Genomic DNA, 21211 nt, shown 5'->3' on the forward strand with positions numbered 1-21211 from the left:
TCCGTTAGTCCCCTCCCTGGGCCTCCAGGCCTTGCTTCCCAGGGAGGCTTTCCTGCCATTTGCCCAAAGCCTTGACCTCAGCCGGAGAGGCTTTCATAAGCCCTGAAGGAAGCGCCTTCCTTTCTGCCGGGCTCCTTGGGTACCCCAAAGCTTTCCCTCAGAAGCGGCCTTTGTCTTCCTGCCTCAGGCCTGAGACCCTCGGAGCCTCCTCACCAATCAGGATCCCTTCGCGTTGCCACAGCATTGGCCTCAGGAGGAGCCAGACTGGGCTCCTCTCACATTCTGAATTCAGTTCTGGATTGTTCCTGCTGTGTCTTTTGGACCTGTATTTTGACACCGCAGCAACAACCCTTTGTTGCCCTTTCTGTTGTGTGCCTTTGGGTCGTTTCTGACTTATGGCGACCCTGAGGCAAACCTATCCTGGGGTTTCCTTGGCAAGATTTCCTCAGGGGGTTTGCCATGGCCTTCCTCTGAGGCTGAGAGAGTGTGACTTATTGCCCAAGGCCAGCCAGTGGGGTTCTATGTCTGTGCCAGGATTCCAACCCTGGTCCCCAGAGTCCTGGCTCGACTCTGCAGAATTAAAACGAATGAAGCGCCACGGCGAGAGTGCGAAAGTTAACTGCGCTTCGCCTGCGCAGCAAGGGATGCCCAGAGTGCAGCCCGTTCTCCTTGGCAGGATCAGCTTCGGAGGGGAGTCCAGTCTTCCTTTGAGGCACGGGGCACCATTTTGTTTACACTGGATTAAAGCAGCGTGAAGAAGGAATAGCTTTTATTTTGTTGCCTTTTATTTTCTATGCTCCCTGATCCAGGCCTCGGAGGTAGAAGACTGCTGGCCCCATCCCCTTCCCCGCCATCACTCCCTTCTCCTCTTGTGTCGCCTCTTCTTAGATTGTAAGCCTGAAGGCAGAGAACCGTCTAATTAAAAAGACTGTGTGTACAGCGCTGTGTACATTTACAGTGCTATATAAATAAAGGTTAATAATAATAATAATAATAATAATAATAATATTATGCTGGATGGAAACATGGGTTTTGAGACATGCGCCGTAGCACCAAAATGGCACATGCACAAAACAATCAATTCCAATGTGCTAATGATTCATTTGTGGATGTGTGAGAAATGCGATTGTGATATTATATGTCACAATAACCACGCAATTGTGTGACTGTGTGAAAATGTTGAGCGCTATAGCGCTACTGTTGCATTGGCTTTCAGTGCTGTGATTATTGCCAAATTGGTCCTGGTGTGATAATCTCCATAGAGAAGCCCTGGAGGACCGTGGTCCAAAACACACTGCAGAAATAACCCAGTTTGAAAGCACTTTAACTGCCCTGGCTCAGTACTATGGAATTCTGGGAACCGTAGTTCTGTGAGAAGACACTTAGCCTTCCCTGTCAGAGAGCTCTGGTGCCACAAGCTGCGCATCCCAGAGTTCCATAGCCCTGAGCCCTGGCAGTTAAAGCAGTGCCAAACTGGGTTATTTCTGCAGTGCGGATGCATCCATAACTTAATTCTAAACTTAAATAATTAAATTAAATTAAATAACTTAAACAACATAATTCCCTCCCTCCATAACTGTCATCTTTCGGCGCTGAGGGAGAGAACAGGCTGGCCAGCGTCATCAGAGGCGAGCCTGAAGACAGTGTATCTTAATGTGTATTTTATCCATAATTGTAATGTTTTATTAGTTTTATATATCTATTGTAGATTTTTTCTTGTACACCGCTATGATCTATTTGGAATAGCGGTTTATAAATAAAACGTATTATTATTATTATTATTATTATTATTATTATTATCATCATCATCATCATCATCATCATCCAAGGGCTGAGGATGGGACCGTTCTAGAAAGTGGGTGCTCTTCCTGCTATTCACCGCTGCAGCCAGAAGAGGGCAGCAGTGCCTTCTGGACCAGCTGTTGCTAGGCAACATCCCGCAGAGGATGCTCAGGTGCGCACACTCACATCTCCACAAAAGTGTGAGTTTGGATGCTGCACACACTGTGCAAAAGCACACAGGCAACACTTGCAGCGACCCCCGGCTCCTCAGATAAATTCTGAAGGGGTCGACACAATTAATGATATCCGCATTGGCTGTGTTGCAAAGGACAACAACAACCAAAATCCACAAAACAGTGGCCAGCTAAACTGCACAAAATTGCAAAAGCTTTGGAAGCTTGCAACGTGTGTTTTGTGCATTTCAGTTGGCCCAGAAAGGCACCACGATGTTTAATGCTTGGCTTTAAGATCACAATAAGATTCTATTGTTTTTAACTTCCGTTTGTCGTTGTGTGTCTTTGAGTCATTTTCGACTTATGGCAACCCTATCTTGAGGTTTTCTTGGCAAGATTTTGTCAGAGGGGGTTTGCCATTGCCTTCCTCTGAGGCTGAGAGAGCGTGACTTGTTGCCCAAGGTGGGTTTGTATGTCAGAGCCAGAATTCGAACCCTGGTCTCCAGAGTCCTAGTCCAGTGCTCAAACTTCTTGCCACAGTATTAAATAAAGTGTGTGTGTATGTGTATATGTATATATGTATGTATCCAATATTTCCACATCCCCGTGCAAAACCTGAATCCTTCCAGCTGGCCTTATTACGCCTCCCTTCCTTTCTCTCCCGTATTTATCACCGATTCACCGTTAAACACAGAAAAGGCGGATTTAAGCCTCTTTGCCCAAACGTCTCACCTTTGTTCCGTCAGTCCTGTTTCCTTCTGCTATCTTGATGTACATACTCCCAATCCTTTCCGTATTTACGTATTTCTGGACCCCTTCCCAAGTGTTGAGTATGAGGTTTTACGCGGAGCTTTGAGCGTGAGCCGCTCCGATTGTCTTGCGACAGAAGAGCGGGATATAAGTAAAAGTTTTCTTTCTTTCTATGTTCAAGTAAAGATGTGAATTGATGGTGGACTCAGGCAGAGCATCCTAAGATGATGCCTCCCGTTGCAAAGCCCTCCCTTCTTCCTCCTCCTGGGTTGCACCAAGGATGCTCAGGGACCATGCCAAGTTGCAGCAGTGATGCTCTTCATTCACAGAGATGTTCCTCCAAAGGGTAATGTTCAGCCCCTGGTCTGACCCCCCAAAACCCTGGGGGTGGCCCTGCCCTGCCCAGGCCTGGCTTGTGTGTGTTGTGTGTGTTGAGGGCGTAATGATGATTCCCTCGGTCATGCCACTCCACACCATTCAGCTGACTCTGTTCTCCTCCGCCTGGTCTGCCGCCCCCTATTCAGCCTTGAGCCCCCCCATTGTCCCCTGCTTCCAGGGCGTCTGCCCAGGAGGAAGCCAGGCCAGGGCCTGGGATTGGCAGACACATGCCTGGCTGCCTGGCCAGGGATGCTTGGCCTCCCTGCAGAAAAGGCAGGCCACGGGGGGGGGCCCAGTCGGCTTCCTGGAGGGAAGACCCCAGCCCTCCCAGAAGGGTCAGAAGGCCCGGCAAGGGATGCCCAGGGGATGGAGGGGGTGCCCTGGCCCAAGAAGCAAGCCCTGCAGGGCAGCTGGAGGGAAGATGGTTCCATCTGCTGCCAAATAGCCCCAAATAGCAAGGTCGATGGGGGGTGTTTATCCCCAACCTTTCTGCCAGCCTTGAGCCCAAGGGGGTCTTGGGCATGCTCCCATCCAGCGGGAACGTCTTTGGGGGACTGTAGCTTCCATGGGTTTTGCACCCAAAAGGTCCCAGGTTCAGTCCCTGGCGACAGCAAGAAGGGCTGGACATCATGGAACTAGGAGGGAGCCCAAAGGCCATCCATTCCAGACGCCTGAGGCCCCAGTGCTGGAAATCCATGGCTTAAGCCTCCCAGAGAGTTGGGTCGGCCGGACTCTGCTTGACTACTTCCAATGGAGGACAGTCCGCCCTTTTCTTCTAAGTCCCCCAAAGAGCCCTTGCTGCCTGGAGGTCCCCCCTTGGATGTGTTTAGCCCCAAACTCCTTCATCCAGCCTTCCTTGGGACGCAGCAAGAAGTCAACTTGCTCCATTTTAGTGTCTTCCATGTTCTACATTTCCCACTCGATGGCAATCCGGTCAAGATGGCTTTGTCATATCACCTGTCCGTCTTCTCCAGGATAAACTTACTGAGCTCCCTTAACTGGGGCTGCATCTACACTGCAGAAATAATCCAGTTTGACACCGCTTTAACAGCCTTGGCTCAGTGTCATGGAAACCTGGCAATTGTAGTTTTGTGAGACATTTTGTGTTTTAGATTTGGGTTTTGTTTTTTGAATACCTGTCTTTGCATATATGTACATAATGCAATGCCTTGGAGATGAAAGCCAAGCCTAAACACAATATTCAGGCCATGTCAGAACACTCTAGTGCCACAGCAAACTACAATTCCCAGGAATGATCTCATGTCATTCTTATTTCAATGCAATGCCTTTATTCAATTGATGGAGTGGGCATGGGAAGGGGCACACATCCCCCCCCCAAAAGTCCTTGGGGGCACACAAGGCAAGTGAGGTGGAAAGTAACCAGAACCCCCCTGGGACCTGGCATTTAAAAGCAGATTCCAGGGCTGGGCCTGGGCTCGAATTCGGCCCCTTCAGCCGCTCCCAAGAGCCAGAGAGCTCTGCCTCAAGCCTTGGCATCCCACTGGCAGCTGCTGCCATGTTCCAGCCCAGCATATGCTGCATGCCAGTTGTGGGTGAAGCCAGCCATTTTGGGATGCAATGTGTTTGTGGTCAACGCTGAACAGCTGGCCCCCTTTTGCTCCAGAGGCCACCTGTCACCTGGAGCCCTGGCATTGCCAGCTGCAGCGCAGATGCCTCCCTCTGTCATGCTTGCAATTGGCAAGGGCAGCAGATGTTGGCCATGTCCTGCTTCTTCAGTGCATTATGTGCAGGGCATCTGAGGATGGAGAAGGGGGTTCCTGGGCATTGCCAGTCAAAGGGCATGGCCCCCACATGGGAGAGTGGCTCCAGGGGGGCAATGCCAAGGAAGAAGGGGGTCTGCTTGGGACACCTCTCTCATGCCACCCCTTTGCCCCCAAAGGGTTGCCCTTTGTCCATTCCGCCCCCTCTTCCCCCCCCCCCCAGGGATGATGCCCAGGGGGCCTTCTTTCTGGACCTGAATCCCACCCACAGGCTGCTTCCCTTCTGTTTGTCCTTGTGCCCCTTCGAGAAAGCTCTCTTGGGGCTCCTGCAAGGTTTGTCCAGAGGGCTTTGCCCCGAGGCTGAGAGAGTGTGACTTCTTGCCCAGGGTTCTCGGTCGAGCCCTGGCTCCCAGAGTTGTAGCCCAGGGCTCCGGCCCCTTCTTGTTGCCAATGCTATGACTCGTTGATTGGTCTCCTTTCTCTTTACATGGTGGGTCCCCTTTATCTGGAACCTTGGCTTTCGGGGCTCAGGGCTCTCCAGCTCTGTCACTTGCCCCAAAGGGCCTCAGCTAAGCTAAGCCAAGAGGCTGGGGGGCTTGGGGGGCTTTGGGGGGCTGGGCTCCAGGCTCAAGGGGCCAGAGGGGCCAAGGCCTCCTCCTCCTCCTCCTCCTCCGCCGGCCCCCTCCCCGAGCCCTGGCTTCTGCCGCCTCCGCTGGCTCGGCTGGCTGCCCAGGGGCGCTGCTTGGGAGGGAGGCAGGCAGAAGGAAGGAAGGAAGGCCGGCCGGGGGAGCGGGGGGGCTCCCTGCCTGCCTCTCCCTCCCTTTCTTTTTGGGGGATGGAGGGGGCCCGGGGGGTCTTGGCTGGGGCTTCGGGAGTGCTGGCTCCAGGCACCCGGCCCAGGGCCCTCCTTCCCTCCCGAGGAGGAGGGTCCCCCCAGGCAGCTCCCCTCTGAAACGCCCCCTCCTCCTCCTCCTCCTCCTCCTCCTCCCAGACCCTCCGTCTCCAGAAGCAGCAGAAGGGAGGAGAGCTAGGGCTAGGGCTAGGGCTAGGGCTGCTGCTGCTGCTGCTGCTGCTCCCGGAGGAAGAAGCCGGGAGGCTGCGCTTGGCTGCTGCTGCTGCTGCTGCTGCCCTTTCTTCCCTGCAGAATCCTGGGCACTTTGGCAGACTACAAATCCCAGGCTCCCTCGCCTGCTCCCCAGTCTAGCCTCCCGCTGCAGCCCAGGCTCCAGCAGCCAGAGCCAGCCCCTTGGGAAGCCCCTCCAGGGCCGCCGCCGCCGCTCAGGTAAGGCTCTCCCGGGCAGGAAGGCAGGCTGAGGAGGAAGGGGGCAAAGGGCCCAGAAGAGCAGCCAGGAGGGAGGGAGGGAGGGAGGGAGGGAGAGCGCCAGGGCTTGGGCCGGCAGGGAAGGCGGCCAGGCTGGGGGCTTAGGGCTAGCAGCCTGAAAGGCGGGGATGCTTGCATGCCTCTCTTGCCTCGCCATCCCGGCCTTTGCGAAGCTGTGCAGGGCCATCATCATCATCATCATCATCATCACATCCAGCCAGCCCTTCAGGATCCTTCCAAAGGGCCCCGGGCTCCCTGGCTTTGGAGGGAGGCAGCCGGCCTGGGGGCCCTTTCCAAGGCAGCGGAGGCCTCTGGATGCCTTGCTGGCGGTGGCCTTCTGGCTTGGCTGGCCTGGCAAGGAGCAGTGCTGCTTGCTTGGGGCAATGGCAGTCGCAAGCCCCTTCCTAAAGCCGCTTATGATCGGGGCACTTAGGCACTCCCAGCCCAAGGGCCTTGCAACGCTTTTAGCCAGTTGCCCCCAACTAGCTGGGGACTCATTTTAGTGACCCACAGAAGGATGCAAGGCTGAGTGGACCTTGGAGCCCGGCCTGGGATCCAAGTCACAACCTTCAGAGTGAGAGGCTGCGTTTTAACCAATGCGCCGCCAGGACGCCAGTGAATGCAGGAAGCATACAATCGTAGAAGAGTTCAGACTCCATGTCAAAGGCATCTAGCACTCCAAGTAGACCACAAGTGGAACATGAGTCAACAGTGCGATGCGGCAGCTAACAAGGCCAATACGATTCTAGGTTGCATCAATAGAAGTCTAGTCTCTAGATCAAGGGAAGTCATAGTGGCACTCTATTCTGCTCTGGTCAGGACTCACCTGGAATAATCCTGGGTCCAGTTCTGGGCACAACAGTTCAAAAAGGACATTGAGAAACTGGAGCCATGTGTCCAAAGGAGGAAGACTAAAATGGTGAAGGGTCTGGAATCCATGGAGCCCTATGAGGAAAGACTGAAGGAGCTGGGGATGTTTAGCCTGAAGAACAGAAGGTTAAGAGGTGATATGAGAGCCCTGTTTGAGTATTTCAAGGGAGGTCATCTTGAGAAGGAGCAAGCTTGTTTTCTGCTGCTCCTGGGAACAGGACAGAATGAAGCAATGGAGGCAAACCAAGGACAAAAAGAGACTCCAGCTCAGCATCAGGAGGAACACACTCCCTTGGAGTCTCCTTCTTTGGAGGTTTTGAAACAGAGGCTGGATGGACAGCTGTCAATGGGGATGCTTTGATGGTGAGTTCCTGCATGGCAGAAGAAGGGGGTTGGACTTGATCAGGGCCCTTCTTGGGGTCTCCTCCAACCCTAGGATTGTATGAAAGAGACTCCAAAGGTCATCCAGTCCAGCCCCCTGCCATGCTGCATTCCTGAAAGATCTGGCCTCTGTTCAAAGACTTCCAAAGATGGAGAGTCGGCCCGTGGGGTCACAAGGGGTTTGGGGGGGATACGGACTGCACCAATGGCACCCTAAATGGGGGTGGCACCACTGCGCCTCAAAACGCCTGCTTTTTAGAAGAAAGGGGCTGTGACATTTGCCTTTTTCCCATTAAAATGCCAGAGAGATGGGGTGAGGGTCAATGGAAAAAGAAATGTAGGCTCCTCGGGTGTTTTTGCTTTTAATTCCAATTTGGACTGTATCATGTCACCCCTGAACCTTCTCTTCTTCATCTCTTTCCCTGTACCCTTCATCCATTGTTCCATTGTGTCCTATTCTCTAGAGCAGCAGAAAACAAGCTTCCTCCATTCTTAATATGGCATGCCTTCAAATGTTTCAAATGTTAACCTCCTCTTCTCCAGGCTGAACATGCCTAGATCCCTAAGTCTTTCCTCATGGGGCTTTATGGTCTCCAGACCTTTCACCATTTGGGTGGCCCTCCAACTTGTCCATATTCCTCTTGAATTGTTGTATCCAGTGGTTCCAGGTGAGGCCTGACCAAAGCAGGACTTAGGAAGAACCTGAGATGTTCTTCCTAAAGTTTAGGTGGGGTTTGAATGCCTTGGTTTGCCTCCTTGTCTCTAGAGCAGCAGAAAACAAGCTTCTACATGACGCCCCATCGGAGATTTAAAGATAGCCGTCGTGTCGCCTCTCAGTCTACTCTTCCCAAGCAAAACAGGCCCAGCTTCCTCAGTCATTCTCCCTAAGGCTTGGTTTCCAGACCGTTGGTCAGCCTTCTCTGGACACGTTCCAGCTTGTCAGTGTCATTCTTGAGCTGTGGTGCCCAGAAGTGGACACAATAGTCCAGGCGAGGTCTGACCAATGCAGCATAGAGAGGTACTTGCTCAGTGGGGCTGAGCCAGGGAGCAGTGGGCCTTGGGCTTGGCTCCCTGCCTTCCTCCAGGACTGGCACTTGCTCCTATGGCCAATGTGTGCTTTGTATTTTGTTACTGGAGGTAACGAAAGAGGATCCTGTGGGCATGATGCCCTGGCATGCTCAAGAGTGGCACTCGCATAGCAAGTGCCTGCCTTTCCCATTGGAATGCCACATTGCCACAGATGCCTCCCATTCTTGTTCATTCCACAAAGGGACTGTAGAACTACTGTATTTTGGGAAGTGCAGCCCCAGTCAGTACCTTTTCCAAGCTTTGGTATTTTGTAAGGAATTGCCCTGAGTCCTATGGGTGCCATATGCAGCAGATGAAAGATGCACATGGAGTGACTTCTTTGGACTATGTGAGACAGACGTGTCCAGCTGATGCTGGAGGGACAAGAGTTCCACATTCAGAATCATTGCAAACGTGCAATAATGTGGCTGGAGCAGTGTGCCTTGCGCAGCGCTGCCTCTGTGCATTGTGCAATGAGGTGACAGCTACATACACTCACCATTTCATGGATGTTGCTGCACAGTGGTGTTCAGAAGAGGGATTATGTGGCGCCAGTGTTGTGTCACTCCAGTTATGCTGTGATGAAACAATCTAGGCTCTTGGCTGTTGTATGCAGAAATTTGGCATTTTGGCCATGTGGCTAGAACATGGATGGTTGGATGGCCATCTGTCAGGGATGCTTTGATTGAGAGTTCCTGCATGGCAGAAGGAGATTGGAATTGGGGTCTCTTCCAGCTCTAGGATTCTGCTCCATGCCGTGGCCCCAGAATGAGACCCTAAGTCCAAGGGAGAGCATCGCCTTTCGCAGCGTGTGCAACTGAAAAGAACTGGCCTGATTTAGTTTGCACTGTGCCAATAAAAATGGACTGAGAGTCGGTCAGTAGAGACCGAGAGTGTCTCAAGGCGCACCCTCTCCTTCACATTCCCTTTCTCGCTCAGGTCTCTTTGCAAGGAATCCTGGCCTCCAGCCCTCTCCGCATGCCAGAGATAAGAGAGAGGACCCAGGTCTTGTTTACATGGCTGCTTCCTCCAGGGCAGCCCAGGCTTTGTCCATCCGCTGGCCTCCCTCAGACTCCTCCAGCCCTCTCAGCTGACCCCAGGTTCGGATTTTGAGTTGGGGGCCGTGCTTAGCCTGCAGAAGAGAAGATGGAGCAATGGGGATGTGACATCTAAAGTGTGGTTGTTCTGTGGGTGATGGAGGAGGCTTGTTCTCTGCTGCTCCGGAGGGTAGGACCTGAATGCATTGTGGATTCAAATGACAAAGCAGGAGATTCCAAGTAAACATTTAGGAAGGACCTTCTGAAAGCATAAGAGCAAAGCGGTGGAGCATCTGCCTTTGCCACAGGTAGGATGCCTGTCTTTGTCAGGGATGCCCATGAGTTCTGGGCTTCTTGCACTGGCATCAGCAGATTGGACTAGATTGTCTTTGGGGACCTTTCCCCAACTCTCTGATTTAATGGCCTGGATCCTGTTGTGGTTGTTGTTGTTATTGTTGTTGTGTGCCTTTGAGTTGTTTCTGACTTATGACAACCCTAAGGCGAATGTATAATGTGGTTTTCTTGGCAAGGTTTATTCAGAGGAGGTTTGCCATGGTCTTTCCCTGAGGCTGAGAGAGTGTGACTTATTGCCCAGTGGCCTTCATGGCCAAACTGGGAATCGAACCCTGGCCTTCAGAGCCATTGTCCATCACTCACAACGCCACACTGGCTCTGAAACCTGTCACTTTATTGATTGTATTAAAATATTGATATACCCTTCCCTCCGGCTCCAGGGCTCAGGCTGGAGGTGCGCAGAAGAATCACTGGGCTCCATTTAAAGCAATGCAAGCAATAAAAATGCTTCTAAAAGGCCAGAAGTGTATTACTCAATTCAACAAGTTAAAAAAAGACAGATTTAAACTCATCAAAATATTTTTTAGCTATCTAGTACCATCTGGATGTGTGGATTTTGCAAAACCAATTTAAGTATTATATACAGACGTCTGTGACACATTTGAGACTAACTAAACTTAAAGGAAGAAGTTAGCAGCATGTGTTTTTGCAGACTTTACTTCCTCAGATGCGTTTGGAAGTAGACTGAAGTCTAGGAAAGCTCATGCTGCCAACTTCCTCCTTAATGTAGAGAGATCTTGCAGCATCTTTGAGACTCAATGAAAGAAAGACGTTGGCAGCATGAGCTTTCCTAGGCTTCAGTCTACTTCCTCAGATGCATTTAGATGCAATAATAATAATAATAATAATAATAATAATAATAATAAATATGTAGAGAGACCGTGTAGCACCTTTGAGACTCACTGAAAGAAAGAAACTGGCAGCATGGGCTTTCCTAGGCTAAACTCTATGTTCTCAGATGCATTTCTTTAGTTCTTCTTTCTTTACTAACTCAGAGGTGCTATAAGATCTCTCTACATCTCTCATTCTACAGACTTATGGCTATATCTACCAATTTGAGCAGACCCATCAAATCCATATGAGTGGCCTATGTGTTGGCCCACCATTGAGCAACTAATTCAATGGGCCGGTTTTACTTGAGAGTAACCTTGAGGATCCAAGTAGAGCCACGCAGAAGACGAAGGGAGCTTGTTTTGTGCTGCTCCAGAGAGTAGGAGAGGAATCAGTGGATTCAAATAAGTAAAGGGGATTCCAGCTAATGAACCTCTTGACCATAAGAGCTGTTTGACCACCTCAGGGTGGGTTGACTTGGCCTTCTTTGGAGGCCTTTAAACACAGGTTGGGTGGGCATCTCTTGGGAGTGCTTTCATGGGGTTCACCAGCATGGCAAGGGGCTCAACTAGATGCCCTTTGGGGTGCCTTCCAGCTCTTCCAGCCACATGGTGGACTGTCCTTTCCTGGAGGTCTTTAAACAGAGGTTGGGTGGGCATCGTCAGGATTGCTGTGGCTCTGTTTTTCTGCATGGAGCTTAGACTAGATAGAACCATAGAACCACGAACGCCCCGATAGAGTTGGAAGACCACCCATGCCCCTTATGGTCCCTTCCCGTTCTATGATTGTATCGTACATTCAGTATTTTGGGGCTGGTGAGACCAGGAGCCTTTGCAGAGGTTGGCTCTCTGTGGGGCTCTTTTCTGAGACCTGCCTGGGCAGCCTGGGCCTATAGACACAACACCCCCAAAACTGTTTGTGGGTCAGTGGGTGCTTGTTCTAACACAGTCTAATGTAAATCCTTCTTTATATGTCCTCCTGCATCCCAGCCACATCTTCTCTTGGGTGGGTCCCCCTGAAAGAGCCTTTGCAGGGCTGGGCTGGGCTGTCAAACAGCTCTTTTAAAGACCCCCCCAAAAGGGGATACGGTGGCTTAGGGGTTAACACGCCAGTTCTGACGATTGGAAGATCGGATGGTTGGCAGTTTGAGGCCTGGGTGCCGCATGTTGGGTGAGCTCCTGTCATTAGTCCCATCTTCTGCCAGCCTAGCAGTTCGAAAGCATGCAAAAATGCAAGTAGATAAATAGGTACCACTTTGGTGGAAAGGTAACAGCCTTCGGTGCAACCATGCTGGACACATGACCATTGGAGTTGTCTTCGGACAATGCTGGCTCTTTGGCTTAGTAACGGAGATGAGCACCATCCTCTACAGTCGGTTACGACTAGACCAGTGGTCCCTAAACTGTGCTCTTTATGGGATTTTGGACTTCAACTCCCAGAATCCTAGAGTACTGGCCAACATGGCTGAGGCCTATGGGAACTGAAATCCAAAATCTCTTAAAGGGCACAGTTTGGGGACCACTGGACTAGACATTCGTATCGAGGGACTACCTTTACCTTTAAAGAAGGAGAGCCCACCACCCTCTGAGGCAGTCCATTTCACTAGCGCTTTTATCAAAGGGTAAAAGGCTGGTCCCATTCCTGCCTTGGCATGCGCACCCCTGGCTGTGTCTGGGGCTCATTTGGGGCAGACAGGGAGGCAGACTTGTTTGTGGGAATAGAGAGAACGGTTTTCTGCTCTTGCTGCTGGAGGAAAGGGAGACTTGCGTGGGACTTGCCAGCCAGGCAGCGCCACGCGTGTGGCTCACGGGAGCATCCATGCATGCATGCGTGTGTGTGTGTGGCGGGGCTGTGCCATCCACGTGAGGCCTCCATGCTTGGCACTGGGCTGTCAATCCCGTCCCCACACCTGTCGTCCAGCTGGCCGCCCCGGGGGAAGGGGGCCGCGGAGGTGCCAGCCTGCATTGGGCCCTGTCACTTCACATCCTTCCTTGACCGGCTGCAGGACGGGCATTTGGGCTGCCTTGATGTGACACTGCTGAGAGAGGGAGCGCCCGGGGCTCAGCGATGGGTGCCCGCTTGGCATGGTTCTTGCAAAGAGGATGGCAGGTGGGGGGGCACTGGAGATGAGGCGATAAAAGACAGGATGGGGGCCTTAGTCCTGAGCGCTTGGGAGATCACCTCTTTTTTCAGTCAGTGTCCCTGGTCGGCACATGAGTCCACCTTGCCTCCCTCCATTCTGACCCCCATGTGCCTTGTGGGAATGATTCCAAGACAGTGAAGGGTGAAGATGTGATTGCCATGTGGGCAAAGGGAAGCAGACCCTGCTTTCCCATCCCTCACCCCACTTTTTCAGGGGGACCCACCCAAGGGAGGATGTGCACCTTTGGCTGGGGTGCAGGGGGGCATCCAGAGCAGGATTTGCATCTGGGCCTAGTTAGAACAAGCACCCACTGGCTCACAAACAGTCATGGGGGTGTTTAAAGTCCCAGGCTGTCCCAGACAGGTCTTAGAGAAGAGCCCCCCAGACAGCCAAATAAGGTTGGGACCCCCAGCCCCCAGTCGCATGGCAGTGTCAGTGGACGAGAGGAGGACAAGGAGGAGAACTGGGGGTCTTGGGGGGCAGGAAAGAGCAAAGGCGGCCGAAGACTGACCATTCCAGAGGGGGAGCAGCTTCTCTTAATCTGGGTCTCCCAAGAGAGGACGACTTGCTGCCTCTTCCTTTTCCTCTACAGTTTTTGCCTCTCCGTGGAGCTTCTGTGCCACTTTGCAGACTTCTCTCAGCCGGAGTTCCTGTTGCAGTCCAGTCCCAGGGTGAGACTCATCGGTGGTGGCAGAAGCAAAATCTGCACATGCTCAGAGGCACTCTCTCCTGATCCCAGGTGCCAGCCATGACAGCACAACAGATTCATCATGCCGCCCCCACCATTTTCAGTGCCCATGCTGCCCATCCTCTGGGTAGTGTTTGTTTTTCATGCCCCCCACCTCAGAAGAGACCCTCATCCCTCATCTGGGTTGCAGACTCTCCTTTTCCCCATTGCAAAACCTTATTTGGAGACCCTGAACTGGCCTTCAAAACCTGGGTATTTGCAGGGACCTTTCACCTCGGCAGGGGGTGGTCAGAGGCCCCTTAAGGAAGACTTGATGCCAGCTTCCCATCTCGGGCAAGTGAGTTCCCACTCTAAGTGGCCACAAGGTGGTCAGTCGGGGGCTGTGGGCTGGACTGGGTTAGGGAGCTGGCTGTGAAAAATTGCTCATCCTACAATCAGATGTCAGATTCTAGCACAGAAAAGGCCTGCTGCTGGCTAAGCCTGCCTGGCTCCATCCAGACCGCTGACCGGGAGGGCCCTGGCCTGATCCAGGCGCAGCCCCAGATGGGCCTCCCCACTGAACCAGGGAAGGAAGGCCTCTGCCTCTCCCCAGGACAACCGGACCAAACACCGCAGCAGCTGCCGCCGCCATTGCCAAGCAATGCAACTGGGGCTGAAGCAGTCTGGCTTTCTTTTGCTGTGCTCATGCTCAGTGCCAGGAAGTTCCACGGGTACATTTTGCTTCTTCCTGTGTGGCGCTTGTGTAAATCTATACTTGGCGTATTTCAATGGCAGTTGTGCTGACACTGTGCAACCAATGGTGTCTCTGCCCATGTGCTTGTTTATGGCCCTTTTCTGCCACAAAAAGTATTTTTGTCACCTCTCTGGTGGGACACTGAAGGCACAACTGAGCTGAAGTTACACACCATCCAAGGATGCACAGCTGCAGGATCTGGATCCTCCTGATTGAACCCAACTAGAGGAGAACCAGAGCCAGTGGGGTCTAATGAATCATAGAACTATAGAGTTGAAAGAGACCCCAAAAGGGGCCCTGATCCAGTCCAACCCCCTTCTGCCATGCAGGAACTCTCCATCAAAGCATCCCCATTGACAAGTGGCCATCCAGCCATCGCAGCATGGTCTGAGCATTGGACTACGACCCTGAGATCAAATTCCCCACTCAGCTATGGAAACTCATTGGGCCACATTAGGCAAGTCACACACTCTCAGCCTCAGAGGAATGCAATGGGGGCAAACCCCTTCTGGACAAATCTTGCCAAAAAAGCCCTGTAACAAGGTCACCTTCGGGTCTCCATCAGTCGGAAACAACTTGAAGGCACACAACAAGAATTGCTGGATAATGAATTAACACTTGGGTATGATTCGATTCCAGTGTGGCATAGTGTTTTGAGTGTTGGATTACAACTCTGGAGACCAGGGTTCGAATCCCAGCTTGGCCATGAAAGCCAAGGCAAGTCACACTCATCCTCAGGGGAAGTCAATGGCAAACCTCCTCTGAAGAAATCTTGCCAAGAAAACCCCATGATTGGTTTGCCTTGGGGTCGCCACAAGTCAGAAATGACTCGAAGGCACGCAGCAGCAGCAGCAGCAGCAACAACAACAACAACAAATTATTCAATGGTTCTCCTCTATGCACGTAATCTGATTATAGGATGGGGGCCTACAGAGTGAGATGGTGGCACTTGGAGAACTCTGCTTTTGCAAGCATGAACTGAGTGCATCTTTTGTGCAACATCCCTGTGTGAAAAGGAGCTTGCACAGGACACCCCCAGGATGATCCCAGCCCATTGGCATCCTTCTGAGAAGCTGGATTTCTGAGGCACAGGTCAAGCAGGCAGGAGGAAACTGGGCAGAGTGGCTGGTGCCAGTTCTCATCACTGCCCAGCTCCTCCTCATTAGCGAAGAGCTGGTCCTGGGCAGCCAGCTGCTTCCATCAGGCTGAGGGTCTCCTCATTATCTGGCAGCAGCCAGGCATGGATGGATGGATGGATAGCCAGCCATTAAGAGAGCCACTTGGCCTTGCAAACAGGCCAAAATCCCAAGAGAAGTCCATGCTTTCTCCCCATGCTTGCCCCAATGTTTTAATTAGAGCAAGGTATTGTCTCAAGGCATCGGACATTTGAGATCACTCAAGACTCTGCAGTACACAATAAGTACAGAGGTAGTATAGGAATATCTGGTTAACTTAAATGAATATAAATCTCCAGGACCAGATGAACTCCATCCAAGGGTATTAAAAGAGCTGGCAAATGTAATATCGGAGCCATTGGCAATAATAGTCTTTGAGGACTCCTGGAGAAGAGGAGAAGTCCCAGCCGACTGGAGGAGGGCAAACGTTGTCCCCATCTTCAAAAAGGGGAAGAAAGAGGATCCCAACAATCATCATCCAGTTAGTCTGACATCAATCCCAGGAAAGAGTCTGGAGCAGATGCTTAAACAGAGAGTCTGTGAACATCTAGAAGGCAATGCCATAATCACAAAAAGTCAACACGGGTTTCAGAGAAAGAAGTCATGCCAGACAAACCTGATCTCTTTCTTTGATAAAATGAAGGGAATGCTGTGGATGTAGTAGATCTTGATTTCAGTAAGGCCTTTGACAAGGTTTTCCATGACAGTCTGGCAAACAAGCTTGTAAAAGGTGGGCTAGACAAGGTAACTGTTACATGGATTTGTAATTGGGCATCTATGACTCTGGCATGGCAGTGAAGAACAAGGACCTACAGATAAGGGAGTTCAGGACGGATGGGAGTTTCTCAAAAGGGAGATACTGAAGGCACAATTTCAAACAGTTCCAGTGAGGAAGAATAATGGGAGATGTCTCAAGAAACCAGGATGGATGACCAAGGAACTTCCAACTGAGCTAAGTTTTAAACGGAAGATGTATAAGAAATGGAAAAACAGAGAAATCACCAAAGAGGAATTCAAACAAATAGCAGGCATGTTTTGGGGTAAAGTCAGAAAAGCCAAAGCACAGAATGAACTCAGGCTTTCCAGAGAGGTTAAGAACAACAAAAAGGGCTCTTTTGGATATGTCCGCAGCAAAAGGAAGAAGGAGGAAACGGTGGGGCCGCTGCGTGGAGAAGATGGCAAAATGCTAACAGGAGACAGAGAATAGTGGAATTTCATAGTACAGGAATACCTGGTTAATCTAAATGAATTTAGGTCTCCAGGACCAGATGAACTCCCTCCAAGGGTACTAAAAGAACTGGCAAATGTCATATCGGAGCCATTGGCCATAATAGTCTTTGAGGACTCCTGGAGAAGAGGAGAAGTCCCAGCCGACTGGAGGAGGGCAAACGTTGTCCCCATCTTCAAAAAGGGGAAGAAAGAGGATCCCAACAATGATCCTCCAGTTAGTCTGAGATGGATCCCAGGAAAGATTCTGGAGCAGATCATTAAACAGAGAGTTCTATGATTCCTTGATTCCATGGTTCCATCTCTTATGATTCTGTGATGCTTCTCTGTGGGGCAAGAGGAGGACTGGCATCGCCTCCTTGCCCTTTGCTGCTCCTGGCATCCTGGGACCCAGAGGTACGCCGAGTTCAGAAAATGCATTGGAGGTTTTATTCCCCCAGGACAAAGATAGGGGTCCCAGCAGCCCCCATAGCCAGCCTAGCCAAGAGTGAGGGATCATGGGAATTGCAGAGCAGCAACATCTGTGGGGAGACAGAGGACTCCCACCCTTCCAACAGGCCTAAATCCAATTGCTAGTCTCAACCACAGCAGACTTATTGTATATGTCTATGTATGGAAAATTAACATTTTTGCACAAACCCTTGGGAGGAGGTAGAGTCTCTTTTGCAGCAGGTTTTAAGACAGACATACCTTTTAGGGATGCTTTAGTTGGGGACTCTTATGGTCAAGATGTTCCTTGGGGTCCCTTCTAACTCTGATTCTATGAAATCCCAGTGATTCATTGGGTTTCCTCCAGTTGGGTCTAGCAATTGGATCTGGGTGACATATGCCTCTCTCCCATCTGCACCTCTGTGATAAAATAATAATAAGAAGTTAGTTCCTTAGAGGCGAAGTTGCCAGCTTTCCAAATGATTTCCGTTTTGCCCCACGCTTATGGGTGCACAGATGGATAGGACAATGGGGAAAATGTTCTGAATGTGTCCTAAAAGAGAGAAGAAGGGCACAGATCCCTGACCCCCATCCATTCCCAATGAAGTGTCTTCCAATGGCATAACTTTTGGGGTGTCATTCTGCAGATACCCTAGATGCCCCAAAAGACAAATAAATGGGTCAAAGAGCAAATCAAGACTCCCTACAAGCCAAGATGACTGAACTGAGGCTGTTTTGCTTTGGCCCGAAAAGTCCTAGAAAAGGCCTTTTCTTGGCAAGGTGGAAGGGAGCAGGAAAAGAGGAAACTGCATTGCAGGTGGATTGGCTCCACAAAGGAATCCGTGGCTCTGAGTTTGCAAGACCTGAGTGGCATTGCTGGTGCCAGGGGGGCCTGGAGGTCTCCCATTCATGGGGTTTCCATTAGTCAGTGTTGATTTGACAGCAGTCCGCAACTGCATCAAAGACAGAGGAATGCTCTTGGGACCAGGGCTCATCCTTGCATCCCAAGGGAGCGCAGCCAGGCTGGTTGAAAAGACACCAGTTGGACTGGCAGAGCTTGGAGGAGACTCTGGGGCTTTGGGATGTCATTTCTGGTGCCTCCTTGCAAGCCTAATCCAGGGAGACTGAGAAGCCGAGAGAGTCTCCTTGCCACTCTTCTTCAGTGTGAATCCGTGCATGAGCATCTCCACTCCCGCCGCAGGAAGAAGACTTGCCATCCGTCCGTCCATCCATCCATCCATCAAGAGACACTTCTCCCGTTTGGAGGATGGAGCAGAAACGGCCCTCGCGCGTCTCCTGCTCTCCTTGTCACATCGATTGCACAGCGGCTTCTCAACAGGGAAAGCTCCTCCAAGTGAGTTTCCGGGAGCTGCTTTCCAAGTTGTTTGTCGTGTGCGACTCTGGTGTGTGGCAATGCGGCAATGTCACAGGAGTGGCCCCTGAATATTCTCTCTCTGAGCCACTTTGGAAGCCAAAGGGACCTTGCTGGTAAGCAGCCAGCAAGGAGCATTGGGCCAGGGCCAGGCCTCTCTCCTCTGGGCCTCAGGGCAAAGGGGGAAATCTCAGGGCGAGAGCATTGCCTTGACAATCCAACCCTCCCTGCGACCCACAAACCCTGCTGTGCATCCTTAGACTCTCATTGCTGCCGACTGCTAATGGACTCGATATGCTGTTCAAAGCAGAGGTTTGGAAACTTTATTTGGCTGGACTACATTTCCCATGTGTTCTTAAAAGACCAGTGTGCCCTTGGTATCTGTTGGGGTTTGGTTCCATGACACCCCCCCCCCCCCCAGTGGGGATGCAACCTGGAGCAGGGGACGCATCCATATAGTTGCTCACCCTAGTTGTTGTTTTTGTTGTTGTGTTGTGGGTTTCATGACTGAGCTGGGAATTGAACCCTGGTCTCCAGAGTCATGGTCCAGCACTCAAACCACAATGCCATGCAGGCTCTTGTGCACACAGAAATTGTGGCACCCGCACTCAAGGGATGTTTCTGCAGTGTTCAGAGAAGCCTGCGCCTTCCCCCAATTTTGATGATGCTGGTGGTTTTGGTGCTTGTTTGCATGGCTCTGGGCCAGGAAAGAGTCCATTTTGTGGGGTGTGGGGTGTGTGTGTGCGTGTATTATGGATCTTATCTCCCTCCCCTCCCAAATGATCTTCATTGCCATCCCAGCAAACATTTGAGCTCCTTCCTGGTTCTGTTTTTCTCCGATGTATTGCCAGGACTGAGGGCACACAGGAGTGGGCTGCCTTTGCTTCTGACTTGGGCTTTGGCCTTCTGGGTTTGCAAGTTTTGGGGTTTCCAAAAAGAAGACGTGGATGGAGCCTTGGAGGAAAAGCTGCAGGCAGATGGAGGGGGGAGGCATTCTTTGTTGGGTTTGTCCCCCATCACAACAACAGCCCTGCAAGGTCAGCTGCTGGTACAGGCAGAGTCTCCCTTACCTAGGATTTCAAAACATAAGTGGCTGAGGCAGTGTCACCTTTGCTTTCTGATGGTCCAGTGTACACAAACTTTGTTCTGTGCACCGAATGATTTTATAAATTGTACATAAAATTAGCTTCAGGGTATGTGTGTAAAGTGCACACGGAATGTAAATGAATGTCATGTTTGCACTTGGGTGCCACCTCCAAGGCCTCTCATTATGTGGCTGCAAATGTTCCAAAATACAAAAATTAAAATTAAAATGTATTTTTTAAAAATCCCAAATATTTCTGGTCCCAAGAGATAAAGACGAGGGAGACTCACTTTGTATCTGCCTCTTCCCATAGGAAGATGTGGGCCTCAAGGCTAAGCTGCTAATGATGAGAAATGCACCCTTCCATTGAGTGTGCTAAATTTGGGGGTTTTAATGCAAACAATGGCCTGTTACAGACTGCCAAAATAAAGCTGCTTTGGGTCTCTTTGGAGGTATGCTATTTAAACGATGCATGGGTCCTAAGAGTCCGGAGGTCGCACCAAAGCCACACTCCATTCCTAAGCACTCGAGTGCAGCTTTGGTGCAGCTTCCGGATTCTTAGGATGCATGCATCGTTTAAACAACATACCTCCAAAAAGACCTGAAGCAGCTTTATTTTGACAGTCTGTAACAGGCCAATGTGTGTGTGTGCGTGCGCATGGGACGGCATGTAACGGCCAGGGTGGCTGCAGGCCTGGGAGAGGGACGAATGAGGCCAGTCCTCCTCTGAAGGGAGCATGGGTGATGAAATCGCACCCTTCTGCCAACATTTTGTGTTTTCAGGTTCTGTTCCGGGTGCAAGAAATGCCAACGAGGAAGACCGACAAAACGCAGAACAGGGCAGCCCCTCTCTAATGCCAAAAATGGAAGCGCATGAGCTCCTTTAGCCGGTCATTTTGTAGAACGCAACACTCTTCAATATGAATAGAAGTATAGTGTCTAGATCAAGAGAAGTAATAGTGCCACTGTATTCTGCTCTGGTCAGGCCCCACCTAGAATATTGTGTCCAGTTCTGGGCACCACAATTTAAAAAGGACATTGAGAAACTGGAGCCATGTGTCCAAAGGAGAGCGACTAAACTGGTGAAGGGTCTGGAAACCATGAAGCCCTATGAGGAGAGACTGAGGGAGCTGGGGATGTTTAGCCTGGAGAAGGGAAGGTTAAGAGGAGACATGAGAGCCCTGTTTCAGTATCTGAAGGAATGTCATATTGAGGAGGAAGCAAGCTTGTTTTCTGCTGCTCCAGACAACAGGACCTAATGGAGTAATGGATGGAAGCTGCAGGAAAAGAGATTCCAGCTCAACATTAGGAGGGACTTCCTGAGAGTAAGGGCTGTTCAACAGTGGAAGACACTCCTTCCCCGGAGATTGTGGTGACCTCTTCTTCTTTGGAGGTCTTTAAGCAGAGGCTGGATGGCCATCTGTCAATGGGGGTGCTTTGATTGAGATTTCCTGCATGGCAGAAGAAGGGGGTTAGACTGGATTAGGGCCCTTGCGGTCTCTTCCAACTATGATTTTATGATTCAGCTGATTTCTGATTTTGGGCCACAGAAAGAATTTATAATAATAATAAAGAACATACTTTAAAGAAAACAGAATGGATTCTAAAACTGAAATCCTTGGTGCCTGTAGGTTCACATGAAGATGTGGACCTACAGTCTTTAATTTGACTATGACAGAGAACTTATACATGAG

At 50.9% G+C, this 21211-nt stretch overlaps 1 protein-coding gene across 3 annotated transcripts in view; it reads left to right on the forward strand.

The window, feature by feature from the left end:
* Positions 1–5943: 5943 nt before the first annotated feature.
* The window catches only part of PRRT4 (proline rich transmembrane protein 4), a 40495-nt gene continuing 25227 nt past the window's right edge, over positions 5944–21211 (forward strand). The window contains exon 1 of one of the 3 annotated variants that reach the window (XM_089527290.1): positions 5944–6086. The gene's annotated coding sequence lies outside the window, so the exon portion shown is untranslated. Of the gene's footprint in view, positions 6087–9478; positions 9790–21211 lie in introns of those variants that run through there. The other 2 variants (XM_089527289.1, XM_089527291.1) reach the window with 2 other exon arrangements.

The sequence above is a fragment of the Sceloporus occidentalis genome, unplaced genomic scaffold (assembly GCF_023333645.1).
Source record: "Sceloporus occidentalis isolate IW3139 unplaced genomic scaffold, rSceOcc1.0.p SCAF_5, whole genome shotgun sequence".
In the NCBI taxonomy this organism is placed as follows: domain Eukaryota; kingdom Metazoa; phylum Chordata; class Lepidosauria; order Squamata; family Phrynosomatidae; genus Sceloporus; species Sceloporus occidentalis.